Source organism: Rutidosis leptorrhynchoides, chromosome 3 (assembly GCF_046630445.1).
Source record: "Rutidosis leptorrhynchoides isolate AG116_Rl617_1_P2 chromosome 3, CSIRO_AGI_Rlap_v1, whole genome shotgun sequence".
Classification (NCBI taxonomy): domain Eukaryota; kingdom Viridiplantae; phylum Streptophyta; class Magnoliopsida; order Asterales; family Asteraceae; genus Rutidosis; species Rutidosis leptorrhynchoides.
In genome coordinates, this window is record NC_092335.1 from 619,236,474 (window position 1) to 619,252,981 (window position 16,508).

General features: G+C 35.0%; 1 pseudogene; it reads left to right on the forward strand.

The window, feature by feature from the left end:
- Positions 1 to 272: 272 nt before the first annotated feature.
- On the forward strand, positions 273 to 13,842 carry LOC139902275 (abscisic acid 8'-hydroxylase 2-like; annotated as a pseudogene).
- The last annotated feature ends 2,666 nt before the right edge of the window (positions 13,843 to 16,508 follow it).

The window sequence follows — 16,508 nt, forward strand, 5'->3', positions numbered from 1 at the left end:
GTTACCATCATCATCTCATTATCGTTATCCATCACCATTATCACGTGCAGCAGCAGTAGTAAGATTACAAGTCGAACGGGAAGAAGAAAGGAGAAAGAAAAAGAAAATTATATAGCGACGGTTTCCTTTTTTTTCTTTTCGATTGGTGATGGTTAATAGATGATGGTGGTTGAGCTGTGGCAGGGGTGGAGAAGGTTATTGTAACTTGGTCGAGTAACATGGTGACGGGTTTATGGTAGTCTCCGTTGGTTATCAGGGTGAGTGAGGTGATCATGGAGGTGAGCAAAATGGGTTTCACGCGTAGAACATAAACAAGTACAGCAGCCATTGATGGCGGTTTTGGTGATATATGGTGGCGGATAGGATTGAATACACACATGAATATAAACAGTGGGTCGAAGGAGGTGTTGGTGGTGGTGTTATGATGAAGGTGGTGGATAGGATGAGGGTGACTCGAGGGTGGTGGAAGGTGGTTTGTCGGTGGTTGTAATGATAGAAGGTGGTTTACAAAATGATTGTGTGTGTGTTGGGTCTAGGCACAAGATGTAAAAGAAGCAATTTAATTGCTTCAATCTTTATGGTTTGGTGTAGGTTAGGCATGAAAAACCATGAAAGAAAATATGAAAAGGTGATGAATCGTTTGGTTATTTTGATGTGATCAAGTTGCAGAAAGAGAAGAAACATTTTAAAGTTGGTGATGACTTATTCTCATATCTGTATCCTTATATTGTATCTATATATATAATATATATATATATATATATATATATATATATATATATATATATATATATATATATATATATATATATATATATATATATATATATATATATATATATATATATATATATATATGTTAGTTGGTGGAATGATGAAAGGTAGAAAGACAAGCACAGTATAAATGTGAATTCAATATTTAAACAGTTAGCAGACGATGATTTGGAGTCTTCTACCGACAGTTTTCACGGGCTGTGTTATAACGTGGTTCATTGCTAAACAGTTAAAATATAAAAGTGTTCCTAAAAATCCTAAATTTTTAGATTAAATATATTTAATTATTTCACTCATTAACTGTTTGAAATCTGATAAAAAAGGTTCAATAATTATTTATTTTATGTTCCAATTTATACGTATGGAGTGCTAACATTTAATCTTAAAAAGGTAAAAATATTTTTGACAAATCTAAAATCTTCGTAATCAGTTTACACTCCAACTTTTATTTCAATCCATCATGAACATGTACAATATCTATATTAAAACTAACAAAACATCAACCGAGTGTTACTGACATTTACTAATTAAGCTCGAAATCATTCATTTTCCATTTACTCTCCCTCTAAATATAATCAGTTTTAAATAACAAGTTTTATCACATAAATATATATTATATATTTTTAAACAAATAGATTTAATATTATTTTATATATTTACAAGTACTATTTATATACATATTTATATACATATATATATATATATATATATATATATATATATACATTTAAAATAATAGTTTTCATTATATCGCATCTTATTTTACATATTTATTTCCAACAATTAACTCATATATTATTTCAATTAATATTTCAAATTATTACACACACACACACACACACACACACACACACACACATATATATATATATATATATATATATATATATATATATATATATATATATATATATATATATATATATATATATATATATATAATTATACATGTATCTATTTATAATTAGTTGTTCGTGAATCGTCGAGAACAGTCGAAGGTCAATTGAATATATGAAACAGTTTAAAAAAATTTGAGACTCAGATTAACAGACTTTGCTTACCTTGTCAAAGATATTAAATCGTATCGAGAGTTTGGTTCAAAATTAGTCGAAATTTTTCGGGTCACTACACCTACTCTTTACCTCAAAATGGAAAATACGAAATGAGCAAAAACGCCCAATGAGCAAGACTATCTGAATGTTTTTTTTTCCATTTAAGGTCGTCTAGATATTGAAAATGATATTTTACTAAGTTTTAATGTTCCTTTTCAACATTTTGAATTTCTATATTATTATTATTATCATCTTTGTGTACGAATGACTTAGTCTCATATATATAGGTTTAAGCCCTATTATTTCTCTAAAAATTTTATTTTCTATAATACATACTTTTGAAGCTAATATCATCTCACTAAACATACATTTCAACTCATTTTAGTAACCACTTATTATTTCTCTAATAGCTGTCGTTAAGATATTTCATATTGTTGTATATTTTAGTAACTGCAAATATAAATGTTGAACCTCCTTGTAAAATCATTTCTTGGACAGCGTTAGAAATATATTTAATTTAATTTAATTTAATTTTAATTTAATTTATAACTTATTTACGTTGGATGTTTTAAAAATTTTGTGTATGGTAAATAATCGATGACCGGATAAACATTTAGTCAAATTTTAGCAGATTAAGAAGATATAACACGAAAACACTTATTCAAATATCAAGTAGACCAAACCATGATAGTAAATAATGGAAAACTACTTTTAGGTCAGGGTAATGTATCACTTAATGGGGAGTAAACTATGTACCTCTTAACCCATTTACAAGTGTAGACTATGCCTGTAACACCCCGTCAAAATCCATTAACGGCGATGTTAACTCTGGTCCCAGTGCTTGGCTTGACTTCTATGTAACAGCAAAGTTATACAGCGGAAGCAAAAAGTACCTGAGAATAAACATGCTTAAAAAGTCAACACTAGGTTGAGTGAGTTCATAGGTTTGTCATAATTAATGATTTTGATAATAGTAATAGATTACAAGATTTCAGTCTCTATAAATATCCTTACACCGCAGTGTAATAAAAAGATTCTACAACCATGGGCACCTGGTAACAGCCTTAACGATAATAATATAATAATGAGCACCAAATCAAGTGCGATAAATACCCTCGAAGTACTAAACATCCGTTAACTGCTAGCGCGACTAGCCCGGATGGGGTTGTCAAACCCGATAGATCTATCAATAGGATTCGCGCCTACGTTACAGAGACCAATAGATTACATTACCAAGCTAGGGGAATATTTGTGATTCTAACCCACGTAGAATTAAGTTTAATACTTGTATCTATTTTGTAAAACTGATATAAAACATTGCATGTATTCTCAGCCCAAAAATATATATAAAAAGGGAACTATGAAAACTCACGATACGATACGATAGTTTGTAGTAATTATGCATAGGATGGCACTGAGCAAGTACAGAGTTGACCTCGGATTCACGAACCTATATCAAGTATATATATTAACACTTATACTCGTAATCGAACAAGTTTATATATATATATATATATATATATATATATATATATATATATATATATATATATACATATATATATATATATATATATATATATATATATATATATATATATATATATATATATATATATATATATATATATATATATATATATTCATTAGTTATATCCTTTTTATTTTAATAATATATGTGTTTCATATATTTTCATTTTATATATAAAAATATTAATTTGTTTTGTGTTATATGTATTAAATATATTTTCTTATATATATATATATCATTTATTTGTTAATAATAGTAATCATAATAATACTAAAATAATATTTGTAATGATAATAATAATAATACTCAATATTAATAATAACGATAATAATGTTTATGATTTCATTAATGATAAATGATATTAATAATAATAAGACTTATAACAATAATAATAATGATAACAGTTTTAATAAAAATGAAAAGTTTAATAATAACAATAATCAAAATTAAAATTTTTGGTAATAATACTTAATAATGATAATCATATTAATACTAATTAATAATATTACTTATAATAATAGTAATAATGATAATACTTTTTAATAATAATAAGAATATTAATAAAGATACTTATATTAGTAATAAAAATAATGTTAACATTAATAACATTACTTATTAACATAAAATGATACTAATACTAATAATAATGATAATATATTAATAATAACAATAATTTTAATAATAATGCTTATTCTAATAATAGTAATGATAATTCGAATAACAATAATAATAACAACAAATTATAATAATAATAATAATAATAATAATAATAATAATAATAATAATAATAATAATAATAATAATAATAATAATAATAATAATAATAATAATAATAATAATAATAATAATAGAAATAAATTCTACCCACTTTAGATATTAATTAAGTATCTTAGATTACAAATAATGTGGCAGTTTCTGAATTATCATGATGAAATTACAGGCAAGGATGGTTCTGAATGATAAATTGAGGAAGATGATACGGAAGAGAAGGGAGAATGGGGAGCATGGTGGAGGATTGCTTGGGTTATTATTGGGATTAAAGGGAAAGATTCAGTTGAGTGATTCACAAATAGCAGATAATATAATTGGATTCATATTTGCAGCTCATGATACTACTGCAAGTGTTCTAACATGGATGCTCAAGTACTTACATGATCATCCTCATCTCTTGGATGCAGTGAAGGTATGTAATTATCTAACTTCCTGATCATCCTCATCTTTTGCTATTACTTATCTTTGTCGTGTTTTTAAATATTTTGTAAACATATGTTACCAAGAGAAAAGAAAGGCATAAAATACATTAAAAATCTTGTCTTGTACATATAAATTCGACAAAATCTTGTCATTTTTGAATATCTTTAGAAATGACGTCGGTTTCAAGTATGTTTTATTGGTATTCATCGCTATACAAAATCCGGCTTGTATCATTGTCTGTTAAGACCACTTCCAACCAGACACCCTTCCTGACCATCACACACCGCCACATTATCGTCACATCAATATTTTCTTCCCATTTTCTCCACATCACATGATCGTCACACACTACTCCCAACCATGACATACTTTATCGTATCACCATCACATGGTGTGACACCGCCATTTTTTTTTTTAAACGTGGCGGAAGCATTATACTATTTAAATACGATATAAACATTAACTATTGCTAAGACAACCAGTGTCACGTGTCATTACAAAATACATGTTAATACGGAGAAGACGTAGTTACAATCCGTTTTCAAAAGAACACAGTTTAAACTATTAAAGATCACATCAGAGTTAATCCTGTCAAACATAACATCACCATGCCCGTCCTCTCCCAAAAAGCACTATCTACAAAAGCTATCAACCTGCAGGGAGGAGATGGAGGGGAATTAGCACGAAGCTAAGTGAGTACGACTAACTACAGGCCATAGCACACATAAGCGTTATACTAATCATGTCACATAGTCTAACACACAAACATCACCCAAGTGCCGTCTACAGAGACTCTGGCGGCTCGGCCAAACCATTAACCACCAGCTGATCGGACTGGGGTTTACCAGAAGTTCCTCCACCACCGTATGTATATACATAATCCACACGCGACGAATGCGTCATTCACATATATATACACCACGGTTGTCTAGGCTACCACAGAGGAACCCAACCCGCAGGTTGATCTCTCCTACCGAGGCTACCACACAATAGGGATGCACTGGGCTCCAACAGACAAGCATCAACTAACATGCAGTCATCACAAAGTACTAACTGACCACAACAATAAGTATATCTAACAAGCATGGAAATCATAATATAATATGCTTCTATATACTATATTCTCCAGTTAGTCCCACTCACCAAATACCAGCAAACGAGAAGGTATTCAGCTATCTAATCACCGAACCTTCTCTTTCTCATTTTCTCCTGAGAAAAACATATACACAAGTTAGTTTCTGTTCGTTAACATCAAATAACACAATATATAAATTTTTGTATCAAAAACTGTCCGCTAAAAATTTTTGCTTAACACTTGTGCACTTTCAAAATTTACATCCAGAACATCAAAATACAAACGGGCAGTATAACGGCTAAAAATAAACACTTAGGTAAAATATTCTGCCCTGGACACTCAGTCGATCGACTGACTCTTACAGTCGGTCGACTGCCGACACAACCGGTCGACTGACCTTCCCAGTCGGTCGATTCATTTGGTATTACATCAATCGGCCGAAGGTAAATCTCATTCGGTCGGTTCACTCAACAGTCGGTCGGTTGTCTTCGTCAATCGGCCGGTTCAACCCTCAGTCGGTCGACTGTCGACCGACAGTCGGTCGGCTGTGTTCATCTTCACCAGAAACTGAACAAAGGCTACGGACTTCACGATGAAATCCTCAAATCTCGATCTAGAGCTCGTTTTAAACACCAAAATCCACCACAACTTGTTCACTACTTGTTATAGACTCAAAACCCACAACAATTTGACCATAACAACACTTAAATCACTTGTTTTGACACAAATTTACACTTTTATGAAAACTAACACAAAACCTTAACTTTCTCAAAGATTAGAGCATGGAAGCTTGTGATTCTTACCTTAAAAGAATCAGTGAATCACAAGGAACACAAAGATATGAACAATTTGAGCTCTAGATAAAGATTAAGGATTAGGGTTTGATTGTAGGTGGAAGGGAAGGTACGGTGTGTGTGTGAGATGGTTCTGGAAAAATGCAAGAGAGAGACAGCACTAGTCACTTAATTAGGTTTAATTCCCACACTGTGCGATACACGGGTATTTATCAGTTATCTGATATCTTTCGTACAACATTTGGCAACCCAAACGAAGTCCAAATTAAATAAACAAACCTGTTATGTGACCCTTGTCACAAACTGGTCCTAACCACATCATTATATAATAATAAATATTAAATAAAAATAAAAGCATATAGTAACGCAATACAAACTTAAGGGCAATCTAGTAATCTTACATCTAGGCCCGATTGAGGATGTTACAAATCTACCCCCTTAAGAAGATTCCGTCATCGGAATCTGGTCAAGGTCAAACAACTGGGGATAGCGCGCTCTCATTAACTCCTCAGTTTCCCACGTCAAGTTAGAACCTAAACTGTGTCGCCATTCCACTAACACCATAGGAATCTGTTTATTTCTTAGCTTTGTGACTTTCTTGTCCACTATTCTAACCGGCTCTTCTACTAACTTTTTAGTTAAATCAACTTTCAAATCCTTCAATGGAAGAATCTGACTTTCATCGTCTACTTTACACTTTCTTAAATAACAAACATTGAACGTGTTGTGTATTCCTGCTAACTCTGATGGAAGATCTAAAACAACAATCTGATCATTCAAAATTTCTTTGATCGGAAATGGCCCAATAAACCTCGGTGCTAGTTTACCACGTTTATCAAATCTGATCACCCCTTTCCAAGGCGAAACTTTCAGATAAACATGATCACCTACATTAAATGTCACCGGACGTCTGCGCGGATCAGCATACATCTTTTGTCTATCTCTAGCTGCTTTTAACTTTTCATGTTCAATTTCGACCTTTTCTGTGGTTATCTAAACAATTTCGGGACCTGCAAATTATTTCTCACCCACTTCTAACCAACACGTAGGAGTTCTACATTTTCGACCATACAACATTTCATACGATGGCATTCTGATACTCGAATGATATGAATTGTTGTAAGCAAACTCTATCAATGGAAGATGCGAATCCCAAGAACCACCATACTCTAAGACACATGCTCTCAACATGTCTTCTAACGTTTGAATCGTTCGTTCACTCTGACCATCTGTTTGTGGATGATATGCTGTACTTAAATTCACACGCGTACCCAGATTCTGTTGTAAACTGTTCCAGAAGTTCGATACAAACCTAGTATCTGTATCAGAAACTATTGACAACGGTATACCATGTCGACTAACTATCTCTTTCAAGTACAATTCTGCCAAATTACTTAACGAAGCTGTTTTACGAGTAGCTAAAAAGTGAGCACTCTTTGTTAAACGATCTACAATCACCCAGATCATGTCGTGTCCTTTCTGGGTTCGGGGTAACTTGGTTACAAAATCCATCGTTATATGATCCATTTCCACTGAGGAATTTCTAACTGTCGTAGAGATCCGTATGGTTTCTGATGTTCTGCTTTAACTTGCGCACAAATATGACATTTCTCATCGAAACCTGCAACATCTGTCTTCGTTGTTGGCCACCAATATAATGTTTTCAAGTCTCTATACATCTTAGTACTACCTGGATGCACTGTCAATCAAGATTTATGCGCTTCTGTAAGGATTAAATCCCTCAATTCTCCAAGCATAGGCACCCAAATTTGGTCTTTATAGGTCTTTAATCCTCTAGAATCGTTGCATAGGTTAAATTTTCTTTTGGTCATTTGCTCAGTCTTTAGATTTTCATCATTCAATTCTACTAGCTGAACTGTTTTCAATCGATCGATCAAGTCTAAAACTATCTCAATTCTCATAAATTTGACATTTTTGACTGTTTTCTTGCGACTCAGAGCATCTGTGACCACATTGGCTTTACCCGGATGGTACTTAATCTCACAATCATAGTATTTAATCAATTCTAAACATCGACGTTGACGCATATTTAATTCTTTATTGTTCTCTTATTCAAATCACGGTAATCTATACACATACGAAGCGACCCATCTTTCTTTTTCACAAACAAAACAGGAGCACCCCACGGTGAAGAACTTGGTCAGATAAACCCCTTATCTAACTGTTCCTGAATCTGAGACATCATCTCTCGGATTTTTGACGGAGCTAATCTGTAAGGAGCTTTTGCAACTGGTGTAGCACCTAGAACCAAATCAATTTTATACTCTACTTCACGTACTGGAGGTAACCCTGGTAAATCATCTAGAAATACTTCTGGAAATTCTGACACAATGGGAATATCGGTCACCTGCTTCTTCTCTTTCTTAACATCAATCACGTAGGCTAAGAATGAATCACACCCTTTCGTTATTGCCTTCTGAGCTTTCATTAGGGAAACTATAGGGAAGTTAAATCCACTGCGCTCTCCCCTAGCTATAACTCGGGATCCATCGGCTAGACGGAAAGAAATCATATTCTTATCACACTTAATATTAGCCCTATTAGCTCTTAACCAGTTCATGCCTATGACTATATCAAAGCTAGGTATAGGCATCAACAAACAGGTTAAAGGGAAGGAATGGCCGTCAATTTCGATGGTAATTCCAGACACAGATGATGTGCATGGAACCATCTTACCATCAGCTACTTCTATTCCCAAAGGCTCATCTAACATCCTAACAGGCAACTTCAACTTATCATAAAAGCCTAAGGACATAAAAGAACGATTTGCTCCAGAATCAAATAACACACGAGCTGGCAAGGAATTAACCAAGAACATACCGGTAATGACATCATCGGTAGCGGTTGCAGCATCTACCGTCATCTGAAACGCCCTTGCCTCTGCTGTTGGAGGATTCTTTTTCTTCTACCCGGCAGTATAAGCAGAAGATCCCCTAGAAGTAACCGACCTCGCCCCTGACCCTGCCCCAGAACCGGATCTTGACGCAGATGGACAATTAGCAGATCTATGCCCCTCTTGATGGCAACTCCAACAAACATTAGACTTAAATGAACAAGCTGTTGATTCATGACCTAACACTCCACATTTCAAACACCTTCTGGTCATTAGAGAACACGAATCGGTATGGGCTGACTTACAAACATTACACCACCTAGACTGACTTGAACCTGATCCACTAATACCAGACTTACTTTTCTGTTTAAACCCGCCTGACTTTTTACCACGAAAACCGGATTGCTTACTCGACTGCTGATTTGACTGTCCACCCGATTGACCTTCTGATTTACCCCCAAAAGATCCACTTCTCGAACTTTCTCTTTTTACTGCATTATATCACCTTCTGTAACTTTAGCCATCTCATGAGCCTGCACCAAGGTTGTTGCAAATCTCGCAACGGTTCTGTACTCTGGCTTAATCACCCGCATAAAATGCTGAATCTTATCTTTCTCAGTTAGTACCCACTGTTGAACGAACCTTAGCTTCGATGTAAAATCTCTGAAAACCTCATCAATCATCATGTTTTCGGTCATTTTCATACTCGAAAACTCAGTTTTCAATCTTTCCATCTCATACTCAGAACAATAATGCTCACGAACCTTAGCAGCGAACTGTTCCCAAGTTATCTGACTGATCTATTCTTTGGATAAATATGCAGTAATAGAATCCCACCACTCCATTGCTTCACCTTTGAGAAGCCTACTAGCAAACAGTGCCATAGATTAAGGCTCACAAAAACATGCTTCCAATGCTCTCTCTATTTCTCTTAGTCAATTAAGGGTCATTGTAGGGTTTGTGTGACCACTGTACTCAGGAGGTTTGCAGTCCATAAACTGTTTGTAGGTACACTTCCTTCTTGTCTCAGGGACTTGAAATGGGTACATCATTTGATTAGAAAAAGTCTGGTTAAACGAAAATGGCATTTGATAGTTGTGATAGGTATTTTGTGGAAACTATGATTGGGAACTGCCACCGGCTTGATTATAAAGGTTTGAAGGAAAAGTTGTGTTTAACGCAGTGGTATTAGGGTTCCATTGCGCCCGTTCTTGTTCTAATTCCTTAATTTTCTCCTGAGCTTCTAGTAACCGACTTTGAAGTTCTATTACTTCTTGAGAAGTTTCTTCTTCTGAAGACACATGTCCATCTTCATCAGGGGCTCTAAAAGTACCAGTTCCAGGGACAGTAGGGCCAGTAGCGGTTGCTTGATTATCTGCCATTACTGCACTACCACAACACTCACACCAAAGCTTAGTATAAATTCTGTTAGTACTAACAACTAACACATATCCTGTCCTAATACTCACTTAACCCATCCCAAGCATGTTATGTTTGACATGACTCTTCTAAGTTTGGGAACATGACATGTAGATCACAATGCACATGCTACCAAACTCAGCTCTGATACCAACTTGTGACACTGCTAAAAAAAAAATTTTTTAAACGTGGCGGAAGCATTATACTATTTAAATACAATCTAAACATTAACTATTGCTAAGACAACCAGTGTCACGTGTCATTACAAAATACATGTTAATACGAAGAAGACGTAGTTACAATCTGTTTTCAAAAGAACACAGTTTAAACTATAAAAGATCACATCAGAGTTAATCTTGTCAAACATAACATCACCATGCCCGTCTTCTCCCAAAAAGCACTATCTACAAAAGCTATCAACCTGCAGGGAGGAGATGGAGGGGAATTAGCACGAAGCTAAGTGAGTATGACTAACTACAGGACATAGCATACATAAGCGTTATACTAATCATGTCACATAGTCTAACACACAAACATCACCCAAGTGCCGTCTATAGAGACTCTGGCGGCTCGGCCAAACCATTAACCACCAGCTGATCGGACTGGGGCTTACCAGAAGTTCCTCCACCACCGTATGTATATACATAATCCACAACGACGAACGCGTCATTCACATATATATACACCATGGTTTTCTAGGCTACCACAGAGGAACCCAACCCACAGGTTGATCTCTCCTACCGAGGCTACCACACAATAGGGACGCATTGGGCTTCAACAGACAAGCATCAACTACCATGTAGTCATCACAAAGTACTAACTAACCACAACAATAAGTATATCTAACAAGCATGGCAATCATAATATAACATGCTTCTATATACTATATTCTCCAGTTAGTCCCACGCACCAAATACCAGCAAACGAGAAGGTATTCAGCTATCTAATCACCAAACCTTCTCTTTCTCCTTTTCTCCTGAGAAAAACATATACACAAGTTAGTTTCTGTTCGTTAACATCAAAAACTGTCCGCTAAAAATTTTTGCTTAACACTTGTGCACTTTCAAAATTTACATCCAGAACATCAAAATACAAACGGGCAGCATAACGGCTAAAAATCAACACTTAGGTAAAATATTCTGCCCTGGACACTCAGTCGGTCGACTGACTCTTACAGTCGGTCGACTGTCGACATAACCGGTCGACTGACCTTCCTAGTTGGTCGATTCATTTGGTATTACATCAATCGGCCGAAGGTAAATCTCAGTCGGTCGGTTCACTCAACTTGTTCACTACTTGTTATAGACTCAAAACCCACAACAATTTGACCATAACAACACTTAAATCACTTGTTTTGACACAAATTTACAATTTTATGAAAACTAACACAAAACCTTAACTTTCTCAAAGATTAGAGCATGAAAGCTTGTGATTCTTACCCTTAAAAGAATCAGTGAATCACAAGGAACACAAAGATATGAACAATTTGAGCTCTAGATAAAGATTAAGGATTAGGGTTTGATTGTAGGTGTAAGGGAAGGTACGGTGTGTGTGTGTGTGTGTGTGTGATGGTTCTGGAAAAATGCAAGAGAGAGACAGCACTAGTCACTTAATTGGGTTTAATTCCCACACTGTGCGATACACGGGTATTTATCAGTTATCTGATATATTTCGAACAACATTTGGCAACCCAAACGAAGTCCAAATTAAATAAACAAACCTGTTCTATGACCCTTGTCACAAACTGGTCCTAACCACATCATTATATAATAATAAATATTAAATAAAAATAAAAGCATATAGTAACGCAATACAAACTTAAGGGCAATCTAGTAATCTTACATCTAGGCCCGATTGATGATGTTAAACATGGCCCACAATATTAATTAAATAAGCTAGTTTACAAGTCCTAAATATGTATGTACAAACACAATAATACATTATTTTCTGTCCTTCATTATCCTATTCCAAGACAAAAGTGAGGGTGGGAGTTTGAGGGCTGGCCGATGGCATGACAATGTCAGTGGCACCACTTAGCTATTGGGTTGTGTGTGTGTGTGTGTGTGTGTGTGTGTGTGTATGTTTATCAAATAATTAATGATCGGTTTAAATACAGATTGAGTAGGAAGAAATCCGAAGCACAAGACTTGAAACCAACTGCGGGATTACATGGGATGACACTAGACGCATGCCAGTGACCTGTAGGGTGTTACAAGAGACACTAAGAATCTCAAGCATATTATCATTCACGTTTTGAGAAGCAGTTGAAGATGTAGAAATAGATGGGTATTTGATCCCACTCGGTTGGAAGGTTCTTCCACTATTTCGAACCATCCATTACTCTTCGGACTTCTTCCCTAACCCAGACCAATTTAATCCTTCAAGATTCGAGGTTACTTGATTAATGACTTATATTAGTTAACCTTTATAGTTTGTAAAAATGTATATGCATTAGGTTATAGTATTAACTATTAAGCATGCATTAATTTGTTTTCCTAAATTATAGGTAGCACCTCGTGCGAACACCTACATGCCATTTCGGAATGGAGCGCATTCTTTTCCCGAAAGCGAGCTAGCGAAGGCCGAGATACTTGTACTTTTACACCATTTGACCACCTCCTTCAGGCAAGCCTAGGTTTACCAAATATTATATTTTCTTAAATCGCGCTTAGATCATTAGATATCCATTTTACATACGATAGGACTAACCTCATATTAACGTATCACTGGCAAATCATGGTCGTGATACGCATCTCGTGAACACGTTAAATATCAGTAATATTATAGAGCAAGTTAAGATTAAATATTGTGTAGATATTTTTTTCATATATGTTGTTTCTGTATTATTATAATTTATCTATCTTTAAGCTATGTATTTTACTATAAATATCAATAATATCAATCCGACAGTGTGTGAAGAATTATTTTCTAATACCTTGTTGGGCACTATATAGCTTTAATGTTCTTGAGTGTTATGCATAAGGATAATACGAAACTACAAATGCTAAATTAATTTCTTTGGAAAAATGTTTGCAGATGGGAAGTGATTGGAGGAGGTGATGGCGTATAATACGCCCCTTTTCCCAGTGCCAAAACAAGGATTGCCTATCAGACTCCACCGTTTGAATGATGTTGACGCCTCTAATTAATGGCTAAATATATCTGTCATTGGCAGATTAAAGTACAAACTAGGACGGTCAGTAGTGATAAATAAAGCTAGATAAGAAGCTAGTCAGATGAATGAAATGAGCAGTGCTAAATAATGAGATGACCTAGTAACAAAAAACTGTTATCTACAACTTAATTATATGATGGTTAATGGTAAACCCTTTTGCTATGTTTTTGGTATTATTTAGGTTCTTGTATAGTCACATTTCTCCAACTTCTTTTGGTTGAATATTTTGTTGGTTAGATGCAAGCATTTATGATCGACATAGTTAAGGTTATTATAACAACTGTTACTCTCTTAATTAGTCGTTATGATTTTATTTTTAATAAAGATGTAACGGAAAGAAAAAAAACTGGTTCTAAACACAAGTCTCAAGTAATTTGAATCATTCAAAGTCGATCCAACCCGCTTGGCATAATATTAGTCAAGATTATCATTGTGTATATTATCCATATATAGCAAGTATATCAACATCCTTGTAATAGAAAAGTTAGTTAGGATGTGATAGGATACTCATGTATACATATACGGCTCTTGATGGAATGAGATCTAACGAAAATCATTTACTAACTTGGTATCATGGTTGAATAATTTTGCCGTAGACGTGGTTGTGGGTATAATAACAATTACTGGGGTCACCTGGATGAGGTCGAAGCTATTCCTCACATTCATCATCGCCACAATGAAATGCATATCCACTGTGGGCTTACTCATCTCCACAATGGACTTCACCTCCTTGTCCGTACCCAAATGTCGCTTAGTCCAGGACAACTAGCATATCAAATCAGCCTGGTATACTAGGCTTAAGAACATCACAAGCCCACCTCTCTAATGCTTCGGTTTCTACTGGCGATTTCCCCATTGACATTGACAGTACCATGCACATTATAAGACTCAATATTCCCGATGAAACGTTGTACATGGATACAAGGGCTATGTCTCATATGACTGCGTATTTAGGTAATCTTGAATCTTATTATCCACGGTCGACCGTGATATCAGCCGCATGATATCTGACTTTTCTTTTGCCATTTTTCATTGAATATGGAACAACTTCCGATAAATGTTGTCTCTTTGCTTACAATGACCAAATACAATCATAATTAATTGTGATTGGAAATTCTTGGATGAGTCAATCACCCAAGACGATGAAAAGTCATTCATATCTCCACTCCTTTTAAAGGAATGTCACCAAAGAACTTCATGTACCCCAAAGCAATGAGTTCCTCTAAACCATTCCGATTCTCCAACTCTAAGCATCACTCAAATCTGAAAGCCTCTAGAGTCTTCGATAAAACCTCTAATGACATGAAGGAAACATCTCGTAATGACTCACGACTCATACAAGAAGAATGTGAAGTATTCTTCTATGACTATTCTACTACTCAAAAGGAGTTTTTCAAAGTAGGATGTGAGTCATTTCTCATGCTTGAGACTCATGTCTTTCCTTCACTTGTCAAAGAATACTACTCAAGCTTTGAATTCACCTCTAATTACAGAGTGAAATTCAAAATGTTTGACCAAGAATATTTCTTGACACTCAAACATTTCGGGAAGATCCTCAAAGTGCCATCTAGAGGAGTTAGATTCTATACCACCCAAAATCATATACAACTCCTACCTCGCTTCATTCCACGAAGGGCACTCACTTCTCTCTTTCTCAATCTAAATCTCAAACTAAGTACACTTTGTCAAGAGGCCTTCTTGACAGTGACGTTCGGATTGAATATGAGACATGGAAGGAAATCATTCGCCATAACATCTTCTTTTGAAAAGATGATGATGACCACGTATCCGTGACTGAACTAGGACTTATGTGGTGTCTAAAGCAGTCAATACCGATCAACATTGCGTTCCTAATGGCTTCTCGAATGAATGATCTGAAGAAAGATCCATCACAACCACTTCCCTATGGGGCACGACTCACACGCATATTTAAGTATATTGATCTACTTGTCAACTACTCCTCTTCGTGTGGTACTCCTAGTAATCCACACAAGGCGATGTCCTCGACAACCTGAAATCATGCAAATGAAGTTCATGGCATGTGCTACGATCATGACTTCTTGCCATCTCATATGAGATACTTTGCATGTTGTTGTCTTATGATGTCTTGAATAAGAGTATCTACTCTCTATGTGCTCTTTTATTTGTTCCCATCATGTTTGTGTGTTTGTGTGTGCACTTTTCTTTAGGATTGAATAAAAATTGTGTTATGTGTTGTTATATGTTGTGGTTGTTATTTTCCACCATGTACGGTTTAAGGGGGAGCATTTGTCTTAGGGCGAGCTTAGTTTCAGGGAGAGATAACCTTTTTGCTTCGACAAAAGGGGGAGAAAGTTGGATAATTGATGTTAACACTTATGCGTATTTATAGATAAATGTCTACCATCACTTATGTGTTTGTCATCATCAAAAGGAGGAGAATGTTGGGGGAGAATGTGGGTTAATATGGGATTATGCTTAATGACGATACTAATCTTAACCCATAACAACAAGTGTTTTAATGATGACATATGCACATAACTAAATGTGATGGTAAACATCTTGACATAAATATACAAGTTCACTAATCCACACTTACTCTAGCAAAAGACCAAAACTAAATAAAGCTTAAATGGAAAATGTAAACTACATGATCACGTC